Source organism: Lissotriton vulgaris, chromosome 3_2 (genome assembly GCF_964263255.1).
Source record: "Lissotriton vulgaris chromosome 3_2, aLisVul1.2, whole genome shotgun sequence".
NCBI lineage: Eukaryota > Metazoa > Chordata > Amphibia > Caudata > Salamandridae > Lissotriton > Lissotriton vulgaris.
Genome location: NC_141690.1, coordinates 236,481,991 through 236,505,715, shown reverse-complemented (window position 1 = coordinate 236,505,715; position 23,725 = coordinate 236,481,991).

Here is a 23,725-nt window from a genome sequence, read left to right as displayed (position 1 = left end):
ACTATCCCTCTCCTATCTCCACTTCCAAACGCTGGCGATTCAATAATTCCCTCCTCTTAGACCCTTTATTTGTAGAGCATCTGACTTCGTTCATGACGGAATTTTTCCACACTAATCTTCACTCCGTTTCTGAATTTTACTTTGTGTGGGACGCTTTTAAAGCCGCTGCTAGAGGTTGTATTGTTGATTTTGTGTCTCGTAAGAAGAAGAAAGCCATAGCCCTATCTACCCACATTCTTAAACAAATTAAACATTTGGAGCACTTATATTTCACTACTAACTCCCCTGATACGCTGTCTTCTTTTATTCAAGCCAAAATGCAATTTAATAAACACTCATGGGACTCCGCATCTAATAATCTTCTTAAATTTAATGCAAAAATGTATGGTGGCCGCAATAAGGCGGGGAAAGCGCTTGCCAATTATCTTAAAATTAAAAAGCAGAAGACCAATATTATTTCTATCAAGGATTCTCAAGGTGTCTCTCATTCTTCAGATGCTAAAATTCTTGATTGTTTTGTTGATTATTATTCTAATCTTTATACTCCAGAATCCACTCCTTCTCCAACACAGATTGACTCCTTTTTCCAATCCATACCTAAATCCTCTTCAGATGCTGTTGATCTCTCCTCTTTAGATGCCCCTATCTCTGATACAGAAATTCTTAAGGCCATTACTCTTTTACCCAAGGATAAAACGCCTGGTCCAGACGGTTTTACTGTGCGTTTCTTTTTGCATTTTAAATCTATTCTCATACCACACCTACTTTCCTTAATTAATTCCTTTCTTGCTAAAGGCGAATCACAAGGTTCATTTACTCAGGCCATGCTTTGTCTCCTTCCTAAAAAAAGACAATGACCCCACTTCATGTAAAAATTATCGGCCTATCTCCCTTATAAATACTGATTTCAAAATTTATGCAAAAGTCTTAGCCTTGCGGATTAATCAAATCATCCCTGATCTCACTAACATTTATCAATCTGGCTTTGATAAAGGACGCTCCATTACGGACAACTCAAGAACTCTTCTTAACATCAGTAATCTCGCTTCTAAATGAAAACCCCTATCGCGGCCATTACATTGGATGCCGAGAAGGCTTTTGATCGTGTTAACTGGGATTTTATGTTCGGGGCCTTAAGATGGCACGGTTTTAGTCCTCCTATCATCCGTTACATTCATTTACTATATTCTGCCCCCTCTACTTCCATTTGGGTCAATGGCGCTCAATCTAATTACTTTTCTCTTCATAGAGGCACCCGGCAAGGTTGTCCTCTTTCACCCCTTTTATTTGTCCTTGCTTTAGAACCATTTTTAGAAACAATTCGTCGATCCTCTTCCTACACTGGATTTCTTTATAAGAATGTTGAGATCAAATATACAGCTTATGCAGATGATATTATGCTATATGTCTCCAATCCATCCACTTCTTTACCTGCTCTCTTTTCCCTGTTACAGGCCTATTCCCTAGTCTCAGGTTATAAATTGAACGTCGATAAATCTGAAGTTCTACCTCTTAATAAATTTTTTCTTTCTCATCAGTTTCATGGCTCTGGTTTTGAATGGACCCCTACTCACATTAAATGTCTTGGTATTCTTTACGCTAACACCATCAGGGAAACCATCAGACTTAATCATAAAGATGTTCTTAACAAACTTACTTCCCTTATTAATGGTTGGTCTCCCCTCTTTTTATCTTGGTGGGGTCGTCTTGCAACAGTTAAAATGATGCTACTTCCTATTGTTAATTTTTGTCTTTCAATGCTCCCTATCTCTCTTCCAATTTATTTCTTTAAATCTATAAACCGTTTGTTAACCAATTTCTTATGGATAATTGTAAGGCTCGCTTATCTCTCTCTCGCCTACAACAGCTCAAAAACTTGGACGGTGTAAACTTCCCCAATATATCCTGTTTTCATTCCGCTTTCACTCTTAAACAGATTTGATCTTTTCTGGATGATTCAGTTTCTCTCCCCATAACTGCTTGGTGCTCATTGGAACTTGAGCAAATTGCTCCCTTTTCTTTCCTTAATGCCACTTTTCTCTCTCACCCGCCGGCACGTTTTCTTGCCCCTAATCTCAAACATTCCAAGACACTGTCTTTATCTCTTTTCCGCTCTTTTTTATCGCAAGCTGAATTACACTCCCTTACTCCTATTTGGTATAATAAATCCCTTAAACTCAATAACAAAGCGCTATTCTGGAAGGAATGGATTGATAAAGGCATTATGAATTATACTCAAATATTTAAAGACAATACACTTCTTACTTTTCCTCAGCTCTGTGATACTTTCCATATATCTAATGCACATTCCTCTCAATATTCTGCTCTCCAACTTCCTCTCACTGATTTCATTTCTCAGCAATCATCATTACCTACATCTCCCCCTACTTCTCTTTCTTTACCAAACTTTTCACTTCCCCTCAAAGCAGCTGTAATTTATAAGACACTCTTTTTTTCCAACGTTACGAGAACTAAAACTAAACTGGAATTACTCTGGGAACGGGACCGAGCTCAGGAATTTTCATTTCAGAAATGGGACGCTATTTGGTCTAAAATACATATTGTATCCCGTTCCGCCAGTACCACACAGACATGTTATTTTTTCTAAAATAGAATCTTTTTTACACCTCATGACTTATGCAGATTCAAATTACTTGAGACTCCAATTTGTTGGTCCTGTTCTCATAATACTGCTGATCTTATGCATATGTTTTTTCATTGTCCTCTTGTTCACTCTTTTTGGTTGAAAGTTTGGTCGCAATTGAACAAAATCGTGAATACTACTTTTCCTTTTGAAATTGTACACATTTTCTTAGGTGGCTCTTCACCTATTTGGGATGTTCATTGTAATTTTGGTAAATTCATGGACCTTGCTTTGGCAATTGCCTTTCAAGTCATCACCACCAATTGGAAAGATGCTTCTAAAATCTCCTACATTGCTTGGTGGAACTTGCTTTGTCATCATCATAGACTTGAACGTGCCTTTGCTACCACGATCACTTTATTAATCAAAAGGGATTTAATATGGATGCCGTTACCTGATTTTCTTTCTAGACCTGTTTGAAGTTTTCTTGCCATGTGATGCACCTTTTTCTCTTTTATTTATCTTCCTAATGTTTTTTTTTATTATATTGTATTTTTATTCAAATGTATGAGCTATTTTGTTAGGCTATTCCCATCTTTTCCTCTTCTTCTTTTTCTCTTTCCCCCTCCTTTTCTTTCTCTCCTTTTTTCCCTTTCTTCTTCTTGTTTCATTCTCTTCTCCCTTAAACAAAATCTTTAAAAGCTTTTTCCCTTAGTAATGTTTTTAAGTCCCTTCTGGGGACATTTTCTTCATTGGCATATTTTATGACTCTCATTTTAACCCTATTACTATGTTTTTTTATATTTTCTGTATTGGTGTTTACATTGCTTATTTACTTCAAGAAAGCTTTCTAAACTGAAAAAAATGTCATTTTCTGGACGTGCATATTGCAATGATTTTAAATAATTGTGCAATAAACTTTGTACTTACTTACTTACTATTCTTTTACAAATGAAGCACTGGATGTTCTGCTCAGTCCAGACACTTCCTGTTGGTAGGTGTCTACAGTTTATTCATATCCCATGTGCTAGCTGTAATGCAATAAGCATAAGATTGCTATGGTGGAAAAGACACCAAGTTATACCACAATCATTACTTCTTTAATGCTCAGTCTACATTTATAGATGTTTAATCTTGGAATACCCATCTACTTAAATACCTAACTAGAGAGACTTGTCCCGCCCTCAGTTCATAGAGCTTTGTACAGTACGGAGTAGTTTACGGATTGTCAATTTTGTTATTATCTTTATACAACCAAGGCCTGTTATAATTACTACTAAAATGAAAACATGTTTTAGAGAAACATACATCTATATTGAGGCACTCTCATGGTTGAAGGTTCTAATGCTGCCTTTGTGCATTTCATCATGCACTGAAAGGAAAACTGAGAGTGCTAGATTTTTAACAATACCAAGAATTAAAAGAAGCACATTTAGCACCCAGGCAGCTGCCAACATACAAGGAACCAGGTGAGTCTTGAATGCTCAACAGCAGGAACGAGTTTGTAGCTCTGTTACACTTTGCAAATCTCTACAGTTGCAGCAATAGCCCAAAACAGTCTTGAGATGTGAAACATTAAAAGGAGTGAGTGAGAAGCATACAAACTGAATTGTTAACTGACTAACTAAATATCTTGCATTTATTGTAACCCTCTCTTGGCACGCCTTCCAGTTCTTCTGGCCGCGGATCCAGTTCAGCACCATGGATAGCCAAGAGCACCTCTACACCCGAGCCCCCAAGTGAGTTCGATTGGTCCATGGCCCGCTCCTTGCTTTAATTGCAAAGGGTTTTGCTCAACTCACTCATGCAACTCGTGCAACTGGAGGAGTGTGGCTCAATGGTTAGAGCGGCAGACCCTGATGCAGAGTTCTGGCCCGGGACCAGGGTTCAATTCCCGCCTTGGCGGGTCTTGGGCTCAATTTCCTCAGACCTGACAATTCTCGCCTCAGTGCCTATTCTAATCATGGGCCCCACGCTGCAACTCTGGGCAATAGCTTGCTTAACCTCCACACCGGCCCCAACAGCGCTAGGATGCCTGGCTTCAACCTGGGGGTGTCCAGGAGTGGACACTTCACAGGGAAAGCCGGGAAGGGTTCAACAGCGGTATGAGTAATAGCACCAGGAAACCGCTTGGTGACAGTGCGCTCTACAAATACCTTGACATTTACATTTACATGCAAGTACGATTTTGGAAGGAAGTCAGTTACATTGAATTAATTATTAACCTCTTCCATGCTACAGGTTGCATTTTCAAGTTTCTGAGGGAGAGCCTCAATATTTTCATCTCACATGCATCAAATATGTATACAGTCTGACCTAATACCAACATTTACATCAACGGCTGTCAGCGCCATCATTGAGTAGGATATAGTTTACAATGAGAAGATGCTCTGTTGGCTTCTATCGCTTCCAAATCATAAGCCTCTTGATTGATATGAACCTAATGTCAACCTTAATCTGTTTACCATTTGTCACATCTGCCATTGGAAGCCCCCTGAGTGGAAGCTCAGGTTATTTCTGCTTTGGTATACTACTGAGAGACAAAATCAATATGCTGCTGTTATTTACCGAAACTCATTCCGAGCTAAGGGAGTCTCATAAAGCAGATGTGAATTTACATACATCTGCATCAGTCAACAAGCGCTGGCATGCTGATCCCCTGAGTATGCTGTCATTGGACATACAACGCAGCAATTAGCAAAGCCCAAAATTTGGCTTTATTGCTTCCAGGAACTTCACTATATGCCCGCATCATTAAAGTACGTTATTTAGGTCGCGTGACCATGAAACTGCAATAAACCTTCCCATGTGTAACTTTTCAGATGAAGATCTTGCAGTTTGTCTATACAATATCTTCAGCTGTTCCAGGTAAGAAATGAACGCTATATATTTACAGAACCAGTACTTAACACAGATAGGAAAATGTTGAAGCATTTGTTGTGCCTCCCTCAGTATGAAAACCGTGCACAGGCATAAGTGTGAGAAATTACTTTTGGGGTGGTGAGGGTTGTTAGAAATCAGATTTTTTTTGGTCGGCTAGGAAAGGGCCAAAGTTGGGCAGAAACCAACACTCTAGTCAGGATAAGGGATTTATACTCCTAAAATAACCCCTACTCACCCCCTTGGTACCTTGGTACGAGCAGTCAGGCTTATCTTAAAGGCAGGGTGTATAGCATTTGCACATAACCAACAGTCATACAGTGTAACCACTACAAAAGGACACCACACCAGTTTAGCAAAATATCCAACATTTTTATATATTTAAGACAAGACCAAGAATGATAAAAATCTACAGTACAGTGCTTAAAAAAATCTTCAATTATCAAAATATGATTAAAAATAGTTCCTTGTTGTTGATAGCTCCGTCCGGAGCTATCACGGCGTGGTAAACAAACAAATCCAAACTGTTCTGGTTTACCATGGCGTCGCAGGCCAGCTACGCTGTTGGGAAGACCCTTAAACAGTACCTTTTAGAAATGCAGGGTGTCAACGACCTCTCGTTGAACTTTTGAAAGCAGGGCATCCACAGGCGTCGGTTCCGGAGGTCGGTGCAGGAGTCATCGGGCCCTTGAAGTCACACGCGTTGCAGGTCGAACACCCCTCTGTTAAAGTCAGGAGGGCTGGCATTGGCAGGCGTCGAGTGCTGCGATGCGAAATGCAGTGGTGCGGCGTGCAGTGCCCTCAGGTCGTGGTGCGAGCAGAAGCTTGGTGGCAGCATCAGATGGCATCGTTGGTGAGACCAGGGTCGTGGTGAGAGGTTAAGGCGGTGCTCGTCGCAGTGCTGGCAGGTCACAGTGCAAGTAGCGGCCTCGTTGTGGCTGAAGCTCTGTAGTCAGCTGATGAACTGGAGTAATGGTGCAGGCGTCGGTAGGCCAAGACTGCAGAGCGGGATGAGGGAGGTGCGTCATGTAACTTTACGAGCGGTGCCCTTGAACCACGGTGCAAGCAGCGATGTAGATTCCGTCATGGTGCGGCGTCATTGGGGATACCAAGGCATTGTCATAAAGCGAGGCAGAGCAGAGTGTGGTGCCCACAGGTCGCTGTGTGAGCAGCGGCTCAGTGGCGACGTCAGCAGGCATCATCGGTGAGACCAGGGTCACGGTGCAGCGTTGCTGCGGTGCCTTCAGGACACGGAGTCGGCAGCGGCGTCGGGTTGCTCTTTCCTCTGTTGCAGCACAAAATACACAGTCCCCAGTGCTGAGGGCAGAAGAGCTTGAAGTCTTCTTCTTGTTAGTAATGGGCCAATCACTCCAGCCAGATGGAAGTGAGTGGCGGTGGGGAAAAGGAGAATTCTTGTTTGCCGTTCTGCTTTCCTTCCAAGCAAAAACCCATGCTACAGGTTGCATTTTCAGGTTTCTGAAGGAGAGCATCAATATTTTCATCTCACATGCATCAAATATGTATACAGTCTTACCTAATACCAACATTTACATCAACGGCTGTCAGCGCCATCATTGAGTAGGATATAGTTTACAATGAGAAGATGCTCTGTTGGCTTCTATCGCTTCCAAAGAATAAGCCTCTTGATTGATATGAACCTAATGTCAACCTTAATCTGTTTACCATTTGTCACATCTGCCATTGGAAGCACCCTGAGTGGAAGCTCAGGTTATTTCTGCTTTGGTATACTACTGAGAGACAAAATCAATATGCTGCTGTTATTTACCGAAACTCATTCCGAGCTAAGGGAGTCTCATAAAGCAGCTGTGAAATTACATACATCTGCATCAGTCAACAAGGGCTGGCAATGCTGATCCCCTGAGTATGCTGTCATTGGACATACAACGCAGCAATTAGCAAAGTCCAAAATGTGGCTTTATTGCTTCCAGGAACTTCACAATATGCCCTCATCATCAAAGTACGTTATTTAGGTCGCGTGACCAAGAAACTGCAATAAACCTTCCCATGTGTAACTTTTCAGATGAAGATCTTGCAGTTTGTCTATGCCATATCTTCATCTGTTCCAGGTAAGAAATGAACGCTATATATTTACAGAACCAGTACTTAACACAGATAGGAAAATGTTGAAGCATTCATTGTGCCTCCCTCGGTATGAAAACCGTGCACAGGCACAAGTGCGAGAAATTACTTTTGGGGTGGTGAGGGTTGTTAGAAATTGGATTTTTGGTCGGCTAGGAAAGGACCAAAGTTGGGCAGAAACCACCCCTCTAGTCAGGGGATAAGGGAGTTAGTCTCCTAAAATAACCCCGGCTCACCCCCTTGGTAGCTTGGCATGAGCAGCCAGGCTTATTCTAGAGGCAGTGTGTATAGCATTTGCACATAACCAACAGTTATACAGTGTAAGCACTACAAAAGGACACCACACCAGTTTAGAAAAATATCTAATATTTTTATATATTTAAGACAAGACCAAAAATTATAAAAATCCACAGTACAGGGCTTAAAAAAATCTTCAATTGTCAAAATATGATTGAAAATAGTTCCTTGATGTCATTAGCTCCGTCCGGAGCTATCAGGGCGTCGTAAGCAAACAAATCCAAACAGTTCTGGCTTACCACAGCGTCACGGGCCAGCTACGCTTTTGGGAAGACCCACAAATAGTGCATTTTAGAAGTGAACGAGGATTGTTGGCTGACCTCTGAAGGCAGGACTACTCCCTTGCTCTAGTGAACAATAAAGACACAGAGTCAAAAGTGAAATTTCTATTTTGAGCACGTTCAACTATTGTGGACATTAGCTCCGATTTTTAGACTGTTGGGACATTGTGGCCCGTTTGCCCTAAATATACTTCCGGCTGGAAGTATTAGGAATGTGCAACATCTTTTCGTCCTGAGGATGGTCCTGGGGAATGTTTTCACCATTATCGGACCGAAACGTCGACGCTGTTAACACCGATTTGCTTTTCAAAGTGTACCTCTGTGTCAGTTTGATAACAGTTATATGCAAGATAAAAATGTTATGATGTATGGTAAATTGTTTGTCCATGCATAAAGCAAAAGGTGTTATATACTACTCACACAAGGATTTGTAATGTTAGTAGTATTGTGGTTGCCATACTAAATCTTGATCCAAATAAATAAGAATCGAGTTATATCCTATGTTTGGTCAATAAATGTTCACGCTGTGTGACTGTCTATGAATAGTAAATAACTGAAAAATAATTCCTTTGGGGACATTTTTGTAGATTTATTATTTTTAGAAATGCAGGGCGTCAGCGACCTCTCGTTGAGCTTTTGAAAGCACAGCTTCCAAGGGAGTCAGTTCCAGAGGTCGGTGCAGGAGTCATCGGGCCTTGAAGTCACATGCGTTGCAGGTCGAACACCCCTCTGTTGAAGTCAGGAGGGCTGGCGTTGGCAGGCGTCGGGTGCTGCGGTGCGAAATGCAGTGGTGCGGTGTGCGGTGCCCTTAGGTCACGGTGCGAGCAGCAGCTTGGTGGCAGCGTCAGATGGCATCGTTGGTAAGACCAGGGTCGTGATGCGAGGTTAAGGCGGTGCTCGTCGCGGTGCTGGCAGATTACGGTGCAAGCAGCGGCCTCGTTGTGGCTGAAGCTTTGTAGTCAGCTGACGAACTGGAGTAATGGTGCCGGCGTCAGTAGGCCGAGACTGCGGAGTGGGATGAGGGAGGTGCATCATGTAACTTTACGAGTGGAGCCCTTGAACCACGGTGCAAGCAGTGATGTACATTTCTTCATGGAGCGGCAGCGGCGGGGATACCAAGGCATCGTCGTAAAGCGAGGCGGTGCGGAGTGCAGTGCCCACAGGTCGCTGTGTGAGCAGCGGCTCAGTGGCAACCTCAACAGGCATCGTCGGTGAGACCAGGGTCGCGGTGCGGCATTGCTGTGGTGCCTTCAGGACTCAGAGTCGCAGCACAAAATACACAGTCCCGAGTGCTGAGGGCAAAAGAGCTTGAAGTCTTTGCTGTTCTTCGGACTTCTTGAACAGAGGGCAAACTCAATCTCAAGCCCTTGGAGAAACTCACAAAAGTAGATTGCAGAAACTTCAGTCCAGTCCTTTCACTGCCCAAGACAGAAGCAGCCACTGCAGGCCAACACAGCAAAGGGGTAGTTCCACCTCACAGCTTCTTCAGCCTTCTTGATCCAAAAGAGTTCTAAAAGTCAGGGGCTTGAGCCCCAATATTTATATCCCAAAATCCTTTGATCTTAGGCTGAGAGTGTCTGTGCCCAGCCAGAAGCAGTTCTGCCTTCTCTGGTGTGACTTCCTGGCAGTAGGTGGAGCCCACATGGTCAGAGGCAAACCAGGCCCTTTGAGGTGCAATAAAATCTCTCACTTCCCCAATTGCAGCCCAGATCTATTCAGCCCTTTCCTGACCCACCTAGACTATCTGGAGGCACTCCTGCTCCCCAGCCTTCTGTTATCCAAAACCCAGACAGGCAATCCACATTCCAGAAGAGGCACACGAGAAGACTGAGCAAGAAAATACCTACTTTCTAAAAGTGGTATTTTCAAACACAGAATGTAAAAAATCTCCTTCACTAAAAAATGCATCTTTAGATTCTGCGTTCTGCCATATTACACTTTATTTTCCCACCTATTTCCCCAGGCCAGTTATGTTTATAAGATGATCTAAATAAACTCCCCATTCTGTCCTATGGGGAACAGGTAGCCTTGCAATAGGGAAAAACGAAATAGGCCGTAGTTCACTATCAGGACATGCCACACACACCAGAACATGTCCTACCTTTCACATAAACTGCACCCGGCCCACAGGGGTACCTTGGGCCTACCTTAGGGGTGGCTGACATGTAAGAAAAAGGAAGGTGAGGGACTGGCAAGTGTGTGTACTGGCCTAGTCAACATGACCATTATAGGAAATGGGGTAACCCAAAACGGTTGTTGGACCTGGGTAATCAGTATTATCAAAAACAATGGCCCAACCCGTGATTGTTTGTTGGCTCAATAAATCATATGCTCACAGTTGATCATTTACAAGGACAAATGAGGATTAAGGTTATTGTCCTCTAGGTTGATTAAATCAAAAAATATTCATTCTATTAAGAAAGCAACCACCTATCACAACTAATTTATTTACAAAAAGGAGTTTTAATAGAGTACTCCAAACACAGCGAGAAATTTATTTATATACATTTGTACAATATTCAAAGCAAACGGTAGAGGAAAGAGCAACGTGCTTCTACAAGGGTGCCGGAAAAAGAAGAAAGAAGTGGTTTAAAGAAAAAAGGGTGTAAGCCTCAACAGAAAAGTGACATAGGGTTTTGTTAAATTGAAACAAAACTGGAAATAATCTGGCGTATTATGCAATCAGGCCACTATTGATATTATTCCAAATTTTTTAACATTCATACAGTCTTGACTGGCATGTATAATGTTCGAAGGAATAGTGGTCCTGTTTATGGAAAAGGGGGGGCGTCAACATGGCAGTTACAAACTGAGCGCAGACTCCACAATGGCGGGTCTGAGTTACCTTTTATGGGCCGTTTGTGTGGGTGGCACATCTCGTGCTGCAGCCCACCAACGGCATTTGAGTCACAGGCCCTAACACAAGCAGTGCACTTTACTAGGGACTGACACATAAATCAAACAGGCCAATCATGGAAACACCAATCCATAGCACATTTTACCACAGGAGCACTTGCACTTTACCACTTGTTAGCAGTGAGAAAAGTGCACAGAAACACTAAGCCAGCACAAACAGAGTCAGAACTGGGAGGTCAGAAAGCAAAAAAACTCAGGGGAAACACGCCAAAAGATGCCAAGTCTAACAGGGGTGGTGTGTGGAAAAGGCTTATCATGCTTCACACGTGTGCTGTCCCAATTTTCGAGATGACAGAGCAGGAGCTGTGAATTTACATACATCTGCATTAGTCAACAAGCACTGTCACTACTGATCTACTGAGTAAGTTGTCAATTGACATACAATGCAGCAATTAGCAAAGTCAACATTTTGGCTTCATTGCTTACAGGAACGTTCACAATAAACTTTCTACTGTGTAACTTTATAGATGAAGATATTGCACAGTATGTCTATGCAATATGCTCATCTGTTCCAGGTAAGAAATGAACGCTATATATTTACACAACCTGTACTGAACACAAATTGGAAACATTTTAAGCATTAACTGTGCCTCCCTCATTATGCAAACCCTTGCACAGGCTTAAAGTGCAGGGGGAGACTATTCGGGCAGTGGGGGTGGTGTGCGGAACATGCCCAAACATGCTTCACATGCATGCTGTGCCCATTTTTGAAATAACTGAGAAGAATTACATTGTGGCAAGGAGACAGTGCACACGGATGTCACATGCAAAAGGGCACACGCAGCCGCAAGAAGACTTCCTACCTCAAGGCCTTAGCTCGATCAAGTGAATTAAAAATTTGCAAACATTCATGACAATACTTTTCAATTCTATTAAAGACAGGGAGGCGAGGATTATGCTTCTCATTTCTTTACTACTTATAGCAGCTAATAACAAAAAAGTTTCAACATTACTACATTTCCCATGATCCTCAGTATCACATGACTAACCATAGAGCTACTGCCCTATAAAAGCCCCACACATCAACTCAGTGTCCTCTTTCTTTGTTCAGAATCCAGAAACAGTTAAGTCGATTCAACCCATATAACTCTGTAGAATCCCACAGATATGAGTCCTGTTAAATTGTGAAAATCTCCTCGTATGAACCATAACAAGACCCAACAGGGGTAAAACTTGAAAGTTCCAAACAACAGTATGACAGAAATCCTTCAACAATAACTTTGGTCGTCTGGACCCGCTCACCACCCAAACCAGCTTGTATACGTCAATACCATCCACTTCATGGAAGACTCACTTGCCTTCTGAACCTGGAAGGAAAAAGAGATAAATCGAAACACTGGTCTTGCCACCCAAGTCACAAACAAGCAAAATTAACAACAAAAGGTTGGGAAATAGTGAGATATAGATGTATTACTTTAATAAATTGAAAAACACTTTTAATATGGGTGGGATAATCCTCGCCTCTGTGTCCTGAATAGTACTGAAAATTCTTGCCATGAATGTTTGCAAATTTTTAATTCTATGTCAGGACCGGAGGCTTTGATTATGCTTGTTTAAAGCTTAGCCACCACCACAGAAGCCACATCAATAATAGGTTTAGGATAGAATGTCTTGAATGTAGACTCTGCAGACCATTCTGCTGATCTCATGATATCAGCCGGAGTGGTGCCCAAAGCTAGACTCAGAAGCCATGGCCCCCGAGATGAATGGGCCCCAAACATGGAGACATCAATGGCTGCATTGCTCATAAGCCAGCTCACCATCTAATCAATGTGGCCGGAGTCACTGGGCGAAAAGGCTTCTGTAATGCTATCAACAATGGACCATTTATGTATGTACGAAATTTAGCAGTGCTTACCTCATACACTTTCAAACATTGGACCACACATAGGGGGTCATTAGGATCGCGGACGGACTTGAGTCCGTCCGCGACCCCAGAGTAGGAGGGAACGTCTGCATGGGCTGCGACGTTCCCTCTGTGCAGATTAGGATGTGACCGCCAGGGTGGCGGTCACATCCTCTACCTTTAACATTGCGGCGGGTGCAGCTTCAAGCTGCACCCGCCGCAATGTTAAAAATGCATGGACGGCATTTGCGTGCACAAAGCGGCAGGCACCGTGCCGTGCCAGCTGCTGTGTGCATGCAAATGCAGGGGGGTACCATAGGTACCCCCCATGTGCACCCCCCACCACCCCTTCACCCAGGGGACCAGCAACGGGCCCCCAAAGTGAAGGTCCGTATGCTTTTACACAGCGGAAAAGCAGCTGTGGAAAAGCATAGAAGTGCAGACATCCTAATATGCCTGGTGGTGTCTGATAGACACCACCAGACATGTTAGTGCTTTTCCGGCGACTGCGGCGGAAAAGCTGCAGACAGAATACCAGACCCACCAGCCATCCTAATTTGGCGGTGGGTCTGTGGAGGCTCCGCAGTGGTTTTCATGCATCCTCCTGGCCGGCGGTGGCTTCCGCCGTCCCGGAGGATGCTGATAAACCGCAATCATAATAAGCCCCATAGTTTGGGATTATCTGGGAAGGACAGATAAGAAACTGAAGTTAAGTTGCATTTAGTACGTTTAGAAATGGAGAACATAACTCCTTCAGAGGAAATCTGCGTCCCGCTAAATCTAAAGGGCAGACATCCGAAATTCTTTGACAAGATTTCAGGCAAAGCAACATGGTCAGTTTAGCGGACAACTGTTTTCTTGAGAGGTACTTATTGGCTGGCCAAGCTTCCAAAAATTTTAGAACAATGGATACTTCCCATAGCACTGAATACTTAAGACACGGCAGGCGGACCATACGGATACCCTTCAGACGTTTGCATACCATGGGGTGTTCACCAACTGGTTTACCATCTACCACCTCATGGCCTGCCGAAATGGCCGACCTAAATTTATTAACAGTCCTATAAGCCATACCTGTAGAGGCAAGTGAAGACAGAAAGTAAAGACCAAAGTGTAATGTGCTCCAACGGGATTAACGTCCCTTTCACGGCCACATTATTCCTTCCAACAAGAGGCATATCATTTATGCATATTGCTTGACCAGGTCTAACTACTGAAGTCGTTAGCTTCCTTCAAAAGTCCAAGGATACTCCATCTGTTCCGGAAACCTGCCACACTACAAGGGAGAGCTGTCCCGACAAGATCAGTGGGTGTGGAAGGCCCCCCGGATCTAGAAGGAGATTCCATCGAGATGGGAGGATTGGGGAGGCACACAACAGTTCCAGAAGTACTTGGAACCATTACTGCACTCTCCAGAGTGGTGTTATCAATACCAATTCTGCCTGTTGGCGACGTACCTGCACTAGTACCCCGGGAATCATTAGGAATGGGGGAAACGCATATCCCAGATAGGAGTTCCAGTCCTGAAGAAAAGCATCTGTGGCCAAGGCCTCCGGGTCCGGATGCCAACAGAACAAGCATTTACAATGCAATAGGTCTTGCAGCATTAAAGTTTGAGTTATTGGCATTATGTATGACAATGCGTTGCATAAAGTTTTTAGCAAACTTTGAATTGGTGAGCAGTGAGAGTGTGTGCAAGAGTATGCTGTTTTTGAAAGCAGTGTGGTAGAGAGTGAAGGAATTTGGGTGACCTGAGCAATGTTTATTTATTTATTTATTCAATTTATATAGTGCATTTATCACCTATAGGTCTCTAAGCGCTTGTACAGAAGACACTGGACATTGCAAGAACGGGCATCCGGTTTATAACACATCCCATGCCTCAGCAGCAGTCTGGCCTTGATGTAACTAGGCGCATTGCCATATACTGCCTTATGCGAGATGCATAGACCTTTGAACATTACCCTCTGCTTGATGGGAAGCCAATGTAATTGGCGCAGGAGCGGCGTATCATGTGTGCTCCTAGATTTTTTAAAAATCAATCTAGCAGCATCATCCATGACTGTTTGCAGTCTTGAGAGTTGTTGCTGGGGTAGCCCAACATAGAGGGCGTTACCATAATCTAGCCGTCCTAGGATCATTGCGGACACCACACTCCTTAAGGTAGTAAAAGACAGCAATTGAGACATTTTTCGAAGTTGCCTAAGGAGGCCAACGCATGTGCCCTCCACCGAAGACACTTGCTTCTTCATAGACAGCATACCATCAATATGGATTCCCAGGCATTTCACCACGGCTGCCGGTATTGGAGTCCTACCCAACTCCTTGGGCCAGAGCCGGTCGTTCCAAGGATTGCCTGAGATGGTAATAGGCAACACCTCGGTTTTATCTGGATTAATCTTCAAGGAGTTGGTGGACATCCAGTTGATTGTAAACTTTAAGATGTTATGCAGCCTGGCTTGGGCTCCTGGCGAATCCTCAATGTGGATGATAATCTGTGTACCGTCAGCATAATTGTATGTCTGACAATCCATCTGATTGAGAGCAGAAATCAGTGCCTGCAAATAGATGTTGAAAAGGAGTGGCGAAAGAGCAGAGCCTTGCGGGACTCCACAGGTAATGGCCTCTGCTGTAGATACTGGGTCTGACAACTGAACCCTCTGCGATCTTCCCTGCAGGAATGAAGTAAGCCAGCCTAGTGCGGTCCCCCCAATGTCCAGATCTCTCAGACGCTTCAACAGTTGACTATGACACACTGTGTCAAAAGCGGCGGAGAGATCAAGGAGCACCAGGGCCCCGGGGATCTTCTCATCAGCTCTGCATCTTAGTTCATCCAAAACGGTTAACATCACAAGCTCCGTGCTGTGATGAATCAGGAAGCCGGCCTGATTTCGCTCTAACAGATCGTTTGTTTCCAGGTGTTTTGAGAGATGCGTCAGAACATGCTGTTCCACCACTTTAGCTAAAAAGGGTAGTTGGGAAATGGGCCTAAAGTTCTTTAAAATTTTTAACATCCGCCCCTGGCTTCTTAAGTAATGGAATCAGCCGGGCCTCTTTAAAGGAGGTCGGAACCTGTCCCGTCTCCAATGATCTATTTAGGAGTGCAAGGATGTCCTCCTCAATCCCTGGCATAGCCAGCTTAAAAACACTGGGAGGACAGGGATCCACACGAGAACCTGACTTCACTCTCTCCACCAAGCTAACTACCCTCTCCTTCATGATCATAGGTAGTGAATTCAGGGAGTAGCGGACCTCTGGGATATCTGGTATAATTTGAAGTGGACAATCAAGAATAGGGGTGCGAGATATTTCTGTCAGGAGAATTTCAATTTTATTCGTAAAGAAATCCTGAAAGTTCTGGCAGTCCTCCTGCAAGAACTCAGGCTTCTGCTCTTCATTAATCCTCAGTTCCGTAAATACCTTAAAAATTTATTTCTGCGGATCACGAGCTGTCGCAATTCTGGTCTCAAAAAACTCCGCTTTACGGGCCTGAATAGCCTTTTTATAAAGCGCGAGCTCCTGCACATATATGTGGATGATGCACCTCACGCACGGGGCTGACGCAGTTATTATTCACACAGCTCTGATGGTGCACCTTAGGCACGGGCTCACAGCTGTTATTATTCACACAGCTCTGATGATGCACCTCACGCACGGGGCTGACGCAGTAATTATTTACACAGCTCTGATGCACCTTAGGCACGGGCTCACAGCTGTTATTATTCACACAGCTCTGATGATGCACCTTAGACAAGGGCTCACAGCTGTTATTATTCACACAGCTCTGATGATGCACCTCACGCACGGGGCTGACGCAGTTATCATTCACACAGCTCTGATGGTGCACCTTAGGCACGGGCTCACAGCTGTTACTATTCACACTTCTCTGATGACGCACCTCACGCACGGGGCTGGCGCAGTTATTATTTGCACAGCTCTGATGCACCTTAGGCACAGGCTCACAGCTGTTATTATTCACACAGCTCTGATGATGTACCTTAGGCAAGGGCTCACAGCTGTTATTATTCACACAGCTCTGATGATGCACCTCACGCACGGGGCTGACGCAGTTATCATTCACACAGCTCTGATGGTGCACCTCCGGCACGGGCTCACAGCTGTTATTATTCACACAGCTCTGATGATGCACCTCACGCACGGGGCTGACGCAGTTATCATTCACACAGCTCTGATGGTGCACCTTAGGCACGGGCTCACAGCTGTTACAGTGCTTCCTTCTTTTTACTGGGGGCAACCTGGCTGGATAAATGCAGCGAAGTTTCTCAATGTAAAGACTTTGCTGCCTCAGCTGCATGTTTACTTTGTTTCACTGTCTCAGAAATGTCCCTTTAAGTGATTAAAAGGCTACCTAAACAAGAGCAAAGAAAATACACCTACAAAAAAAAAAAATGAAGCCCCCCAAAGCCCGCTTACCGCTGGTGCTGTGGCGCGCGTGACGAAAACTACCGTGGGGCGGGACTTCCGTTTCCTGCTGGAAGCTCGCGCTCAGGCTCGTTTTTTCCACCATAAGCATGGAAGGGTATACTCAGATGTGAGTCCCTTGCTCATTGCACCATCAGGATTCAAGTAAGCCGGGCCAAAGATGGCTGTGATGCCAGAAACCAGTCCCCGGAAGCTTGTTTCCTTCCCAGTATAAGAATTGGCTTGGTAGTTTGGTCTGCCCTGTTCCCATGATGCACTGGGCCAGGGACAGACTAATTTGCATATAGCCAGGTTCTGAGCTGGGATGGTGCAGTGAGCTAAAAAACAGTGATGGATCAAGCCCTGATCTGTTGACTGGGTATGAGTGTTCTGTTTAATTCAGATACTCTGTCCATCACCACCCCCTTTTCTGAATCGTTTTGTCCACCATAAGCATGGAAGGGTATACTCAGATGTGAGTCCCTTGCTCATTGCACCATCAGGATTCAAGCAAGCCGGGCGAAGACGGCTGTAATGCCAGAAACCGGTCCCCGGAAGCTTGTTTCTTTCCCAGTATAAGAATTGGCTTGGTAGTTTGGTCTGCCCTGTTCCCATGATGCACTGGGCCAGGGACAGACTAATTTGCATATAGCCAGGTTCTGAGCTGGGATGGTGCAGTGAGCTAAAAAACGGTGATGGATCAAGCCCTGATCTGTTGACTGGGTATGAGTGTTCTGTTTAATTCAGATACTCTGTCCATCACCAACCCCTTTTCTGAATCATGGCCAGGAGAGGAGCAGTCAAGAGAGGAGCAATGGGGACGCGGGCTCCCATGCCCGAGGGAGAGCCCCGCGGTGGCGGCTGAAGTCCGGAGTTTCGCCGATGAGGTGAGTGGGGCTTAGTTGTAGTGGGGGTGTGGGTGGCGGGGGAGGGGGGTGTCTGTGTGCGCTCGTGTGTGTGTTTGTGTGTGTGTGTGCGCGCTCTTGTGTGTGTGCGGCGGGGGGTGGTGGTGTGTGTCTCTGTATGTGTGCGCTCGTGTGTATGCATGCGTGTATGTGCGCTACTGTGTGTTTGCGTGTGTGTATGTCTCTGCGTGTGTGCCTGTGTGTGTGTGTGTGCGCGCGCGTCTCTGTGTTGGTGTGGGTGTGACTAGCCTGCCGGAATCAGAGCGTGTGGTTGTGCGCGCCACCCATTTCAGTCACTTTAAAACGATTCCAGTTACTTTTTGGGATGTCACAGTTCTTACTAGCAATGTCCAATCTTCAAACAGTGTTAAATGCCCCTCAAACCACTTTACTGGGCCTCAGGCACTGTTTCTTCTTTTAGGGGGTAACAAGAGGCTCCAAACACACCCTCCCTAGCTTGCAGGCAAGACCTAAGGCGGGGACGCACTGTCCGTGAGGCCTGAACACCTCTGTGTGCCTCGTACGCCGATCGGGGGCTGAACCTACCGAGTCTCACGCATCCCGCGTGAGACGCATACTCTGGAGCGTACTTGGGAGATAGTACGATTCGAATTGAGTGTACCAGTCGTACCGGGCAGGTGCGACTCGTAGGGCGGTGCGCTTACAGTGCCCGCGCCGCCTGGCTTACGCTCAGTGACTCAGGGCGCAGGCGAGGCAGAGAGGCTGTGCGAGTCGTGATGGGGGTGTGACTCGCACAGTGCACACTTCAGGACTTGAGGGGGCACAAAGGGCGGTGCGAGACGTATGCTTAGCGGCAACTCGCACCGTGACGGCAATCGCGCTCGTGTGTGTGCCTGTGCGCGCGCGCTCATGTGTGTGTGCGGCGGGGGTGGTGGTGTGTGTCTCTGTATGTGTGCGCTCGTGTGTATGCGTTCGTGTATGTGCGATAGTGTGTGTTTGCATACGTGTATGCCTCTGCGTGTTTGCCTGTGTGTGTGTGCGCGCGCATCTGTGTTGGTGTGGGTGTGACTAGCCTGCCGGAATCGGAGTGCGTGGTTGTGCGCGCCACCCGCTCCGATCCGATTCTGGCAGATGCGCGCGGCGAGGTCTTGTCTCCTCGAAAGCTGCGTCGGTCACAATAGGTCTCTGGCCAGACCGCGCTTTCGCGCGGTTAACGCCACGAGACCTAAAAGGGATGGGATTTGACGCTCTATCTGGCAGGGACCCGAGATGATTCAGCGCTTAGGAGACTCGTGGGTAAAGTCTACGATCTCTGAAATCCCACAGGTGTCTGGATTGCCAATCTCCGCTACAGAGTTGTTGTGATCTGGAAGATACTTTGCTACTAAAAATGCCAGAAATCCTTGGCGATCTTCGCCACTATACGGGATCTTGATTCCCCCTTCACCCCCCCCCCCCAGTTTGGTCACCTAAAAAACCACTGAGATTTTTTCCATGTGGAGCAAAATGCAGCAGTCCGACTTCATCAGTGACAAGCTGCGAATTGCAAATGAGCCTGCTAGAAGCTCCAGACAATTGATGTGCATGGTCAGTTCACTCTGCGACCACTGGCCGCCCTTGGAGATCGATTCGCACCTGGCTCCCCAGCAACTGGCATCTGGCACGATCACCATCTCTGGGGTGGAACCAAAGATGGCACTGCTGTTCCAGTCTTTCATGTGGTTAAACCACCACAGCATCTCTGACCTCACATCCTCTAAGAGGAGAATCTGATCGGCATAACTGAGGCCTTTCTAGAGATGACAAAATTTTTGTCTCTGAAGTGCTCGATAATGTAATGGAAAGGAAATAGTTGATGGACGGATTGCTGGACAATGCAAGCATTCATCCCCAGTCACAAGGATCTGGGTTAAATCCATAATTCTTTTGCTCACCACACCACCTTAGTTTGGACCCAGCCATATGCAAATCAGTCTTGACCCTGTTCCTTGTGGGAACAGTCCAGCCCGAATTGCCAAGCCAGGTCCACCCTGGACTAGAAACAAGCATCCTGGGACCGGTTTTAGGGCATCAACATTCATCAGCCAGGCTAGCTTGAATCTAGTGTTGTAGTGAGCACGGGATCCACGTCTGATCATACCCTTCCCACTTAGGGCGAAATATGCAAAGGAAACAATTGATGGATGGATTGCTGGAAAACGCAAGCATTCGCCCCCAGTCACAAGAAGGTGGGTTAAATCCATCATCCTTTTGTTCACCGCACCACCCCAGTTTGGACCCAGCCATATGCAAATCAGCCTTGACCCTGTTCCTTATGGGAAGAGTCCAACAGAACTGCCAAGCCAGGTCCTCCCTGGACCAGAAACAAGCATCCCGGGACCGGTTTCCGGCCATCCCCCTTCATCAGCCAGGCTAGCTTGAATTCAGTGGTGTAGGGAGCATGGGACCCTCGCATTGCGTCGTGTTGTTTGTGTGGAAGCCCTCCATTTTGTTGTTCCTGCAGCCCGTCCCTCCCCCTTCGCTAACGCCTCCCAGCTCACCCTCCCACCCACGAAGCACTCAGAAGCACTCGGCTGAGGCGCCCCTGTGACCAGCTGAACTCCCAGTGAAGCGGTTGCTCCTTGATCACCTCCCCGACCTACAAGCGCCATTGGGGTATCGTAGCGCTGACTTTGTGACACTGGCAATATCTTCCTCATCGGCATTTCCCACTCGTGCTTAAGCGCCCAGTCCCCAGCGTAGCGCTCCGCATATGCGTAGTTCTTAGCAGTTCTACAGTGTTTGTTTTAAGCGCATTGTGCTGTCACTGCAATTATTAATCTCTGGATTTATTGTACTGTTTATTACCTGTGTGCAGAGCGCCGCCGTTTTCACAGATCGCATCTGCTATTTTGCATTCACTTTGGCCTCGCATTGCGTCGTGTTGTTTGTGTGGAAGCCCTCCATTTTGTTGTTCCTGCAGCCCGTCCCTCCCCCTTCGCTAACGCCTCCCAGCTCACCCTCCCACCCACGAAGCACTCAGAAGCACTCGGCTGAGGCGCCCCTGTGACCAGCTGAACTCCCAGTGAAGCGGTTGCTCCTTGATCACCTCCCCGACCTACAAGCGCCATTGGGGTATCGTAGCGCTGACTTTGTGACACTGGCAATATCTTCCTCATCGGCATTTCCCACTCGTGCTTAAGCGCCCAGTCCCCAGCGTAGCGCTCCGCATATGCGTAGTTCTTAGCAGTTCTACAGTGTTTGTTTTAAGCGCATTGTGCTGTCACTGCAATTATTAATCTCTGGATTTATTGTACTGTTTATTACCTGTGTGCAGAGCGCCGCCGTTTTCACAGATCGCATCTGCTATTTTGCATTCGCTTTGGCCTCGCATTGCGTCGTGTTGTTTGTGTGGAAGCCCTCCATTTTGTTGTTCCTGCAGCCCGTCCCTCCCCCTTCGCTAACGCCTCCCAGCTCACCCTCCCACGCTCCGCCCCCTCCACCATCCATTTATGGCCAATGCCCCCACGCGCAGCGTCCACGCGCTACGTACACGCCAAAGGTAAGCCCGTCTACGCCCGTCCGCGCCTGGATCGCGCCCAGCGCCAGACCCCCTGCCCCCCGTCCCTCTCAGCCACCCCGCATTACCTACGACGCCTCCACCCTCCTAGCCCTTAACCCCGGTCGCGCCCCCAACTGCGTCCAAGCTGCTCCTGGACACACCCATGGACCTTTCTCCTGCTACTCCTGCAAATTCATCGGCACCGACAACATCTCCGCTACGACCACACCACAGATTCCTGACCCCAACCACCTACAGTGCATCCTTCTCAACACCCGCTCGGTCCACAGGCACGCCATTGACCTCTGGAACCTACTAGACACCACCTCTCCGGACGTCGCCTTCCTGACAGAAACATGGATGAACGCTTCCTCCGCCCCAGACATCACCATTGCCATCCCTGAAGACTATAAGATCATTCGCAAGGACCGCACCGACCACACAGGAGGTGGAATCGCTATCGTCCATAAGAAATCTATCCGCATCTCAACCAGCTCTGACGCCAACCTCATTAACTCCGAGCACCTTCACTTCCAGATCCACATCGACCCCAAGACCACACTCAGAGGCACCCTCCTCTACAGACCACCAGGACCCCGCGCAAAATTCAGTGAAGACATCACGGACTTCATCACTCCTCACGCGCTCCCCTCCAAAGACTACATCCTTCTGGGTGACCTCAACTTTCACCTTGAAAAGATCAACGATCGCAATACCACCACCCTCTTGGACAATCTCGCCAACCTCGGACTTAAACAACTGGTCACTTCCCCCACCCACATCGCAGGTCACACACTCGACCCCATCTTCACCTCCAGCAATCATGTCTCCTTCAACCACACTACGGATCTCCTCTGGACTGACCACAGCTGCGTTCACTTCACCTACAACAAACCAAAACCCACCAAACACCTCCAACCAACTCTGCAAAGAAACTGGAACAAAATCACCACGGACCAGATCTCCGCATCGCTCCTTCTAAACACCCCAGCCCACTCTTCTAACGCAAACGAAGCCGCCGCCAACCTCACCCTATGGTTATCCAACACCGCCGACACCTTAGCACCACTGAAGAAACGTCAAAGCAAACCTGGCAGCAAAAAGGCCTCATGGTTCAACGATGATCTTAAGAAGTCCAAGAAACTCTGCCGCTCCCTTGAAAAGGCCTGGAAAAAAGACCCAACCACTAGCACCAAGGACGCCTTCAAAAACGCCACCCGCACTCACCACCAACTAATCCGAAAGGCCAAGAAAACAGCATTCAAGGATCGACTTGACAACAACGCCCACAACAGCAAGGAACTTTTCAACATCGTCAAGGAATTTTCCAACCCCTCGGCCAACTCCAACGACATCACCCCCTCTCAAGCCCTCTGCGACTCCCTAGCCTCATTCTTCCACAACAAAATTGCGGACATCCACAACAGCTTCAACAACCAACCCGGAAACCAACCCACCCTACCATTTGCTGAACATTCTCCCCCCGTGAACACCCTTATCGACTGGAACCCAATCTCCACTGAGGACACAATCCGCCTGATGAATTCCATCCACTCTGGATCCCCCACAGACCCATGTCCTCACCACATCTTCAACAAAGCAGACTCCGTCATAGCACCGCACCTCCGAGACGTCATCAACTGCTCCTTCAACTCCGCCACCTTCCCGGAAAGCTGGAAACACGCTGAACTCACCGCCCTTCTGAAAAAACCCACAGCGGACCCCACCGAACTCAAAAATTACCGCCCCATCTCGCTTCTTCCATTCCCGGCCAAAGTCATCGAGAAAGCTGTCAACAACCAGCTCGCCGCCTTCCTCGAAGCCAACAAATCCCTCGACTCCTCACAATCTGGCTTCCGAGCAAAACACAGCACTGAGACCGCCCTCATCGCAGCAACAGACGACATTCGAACTCTACTGGACAATGGAGACACAGTCGCCCTCATCCTCCTCGACCTCTCTGCAGCATTCGACACAGTCTGCCACAGCACC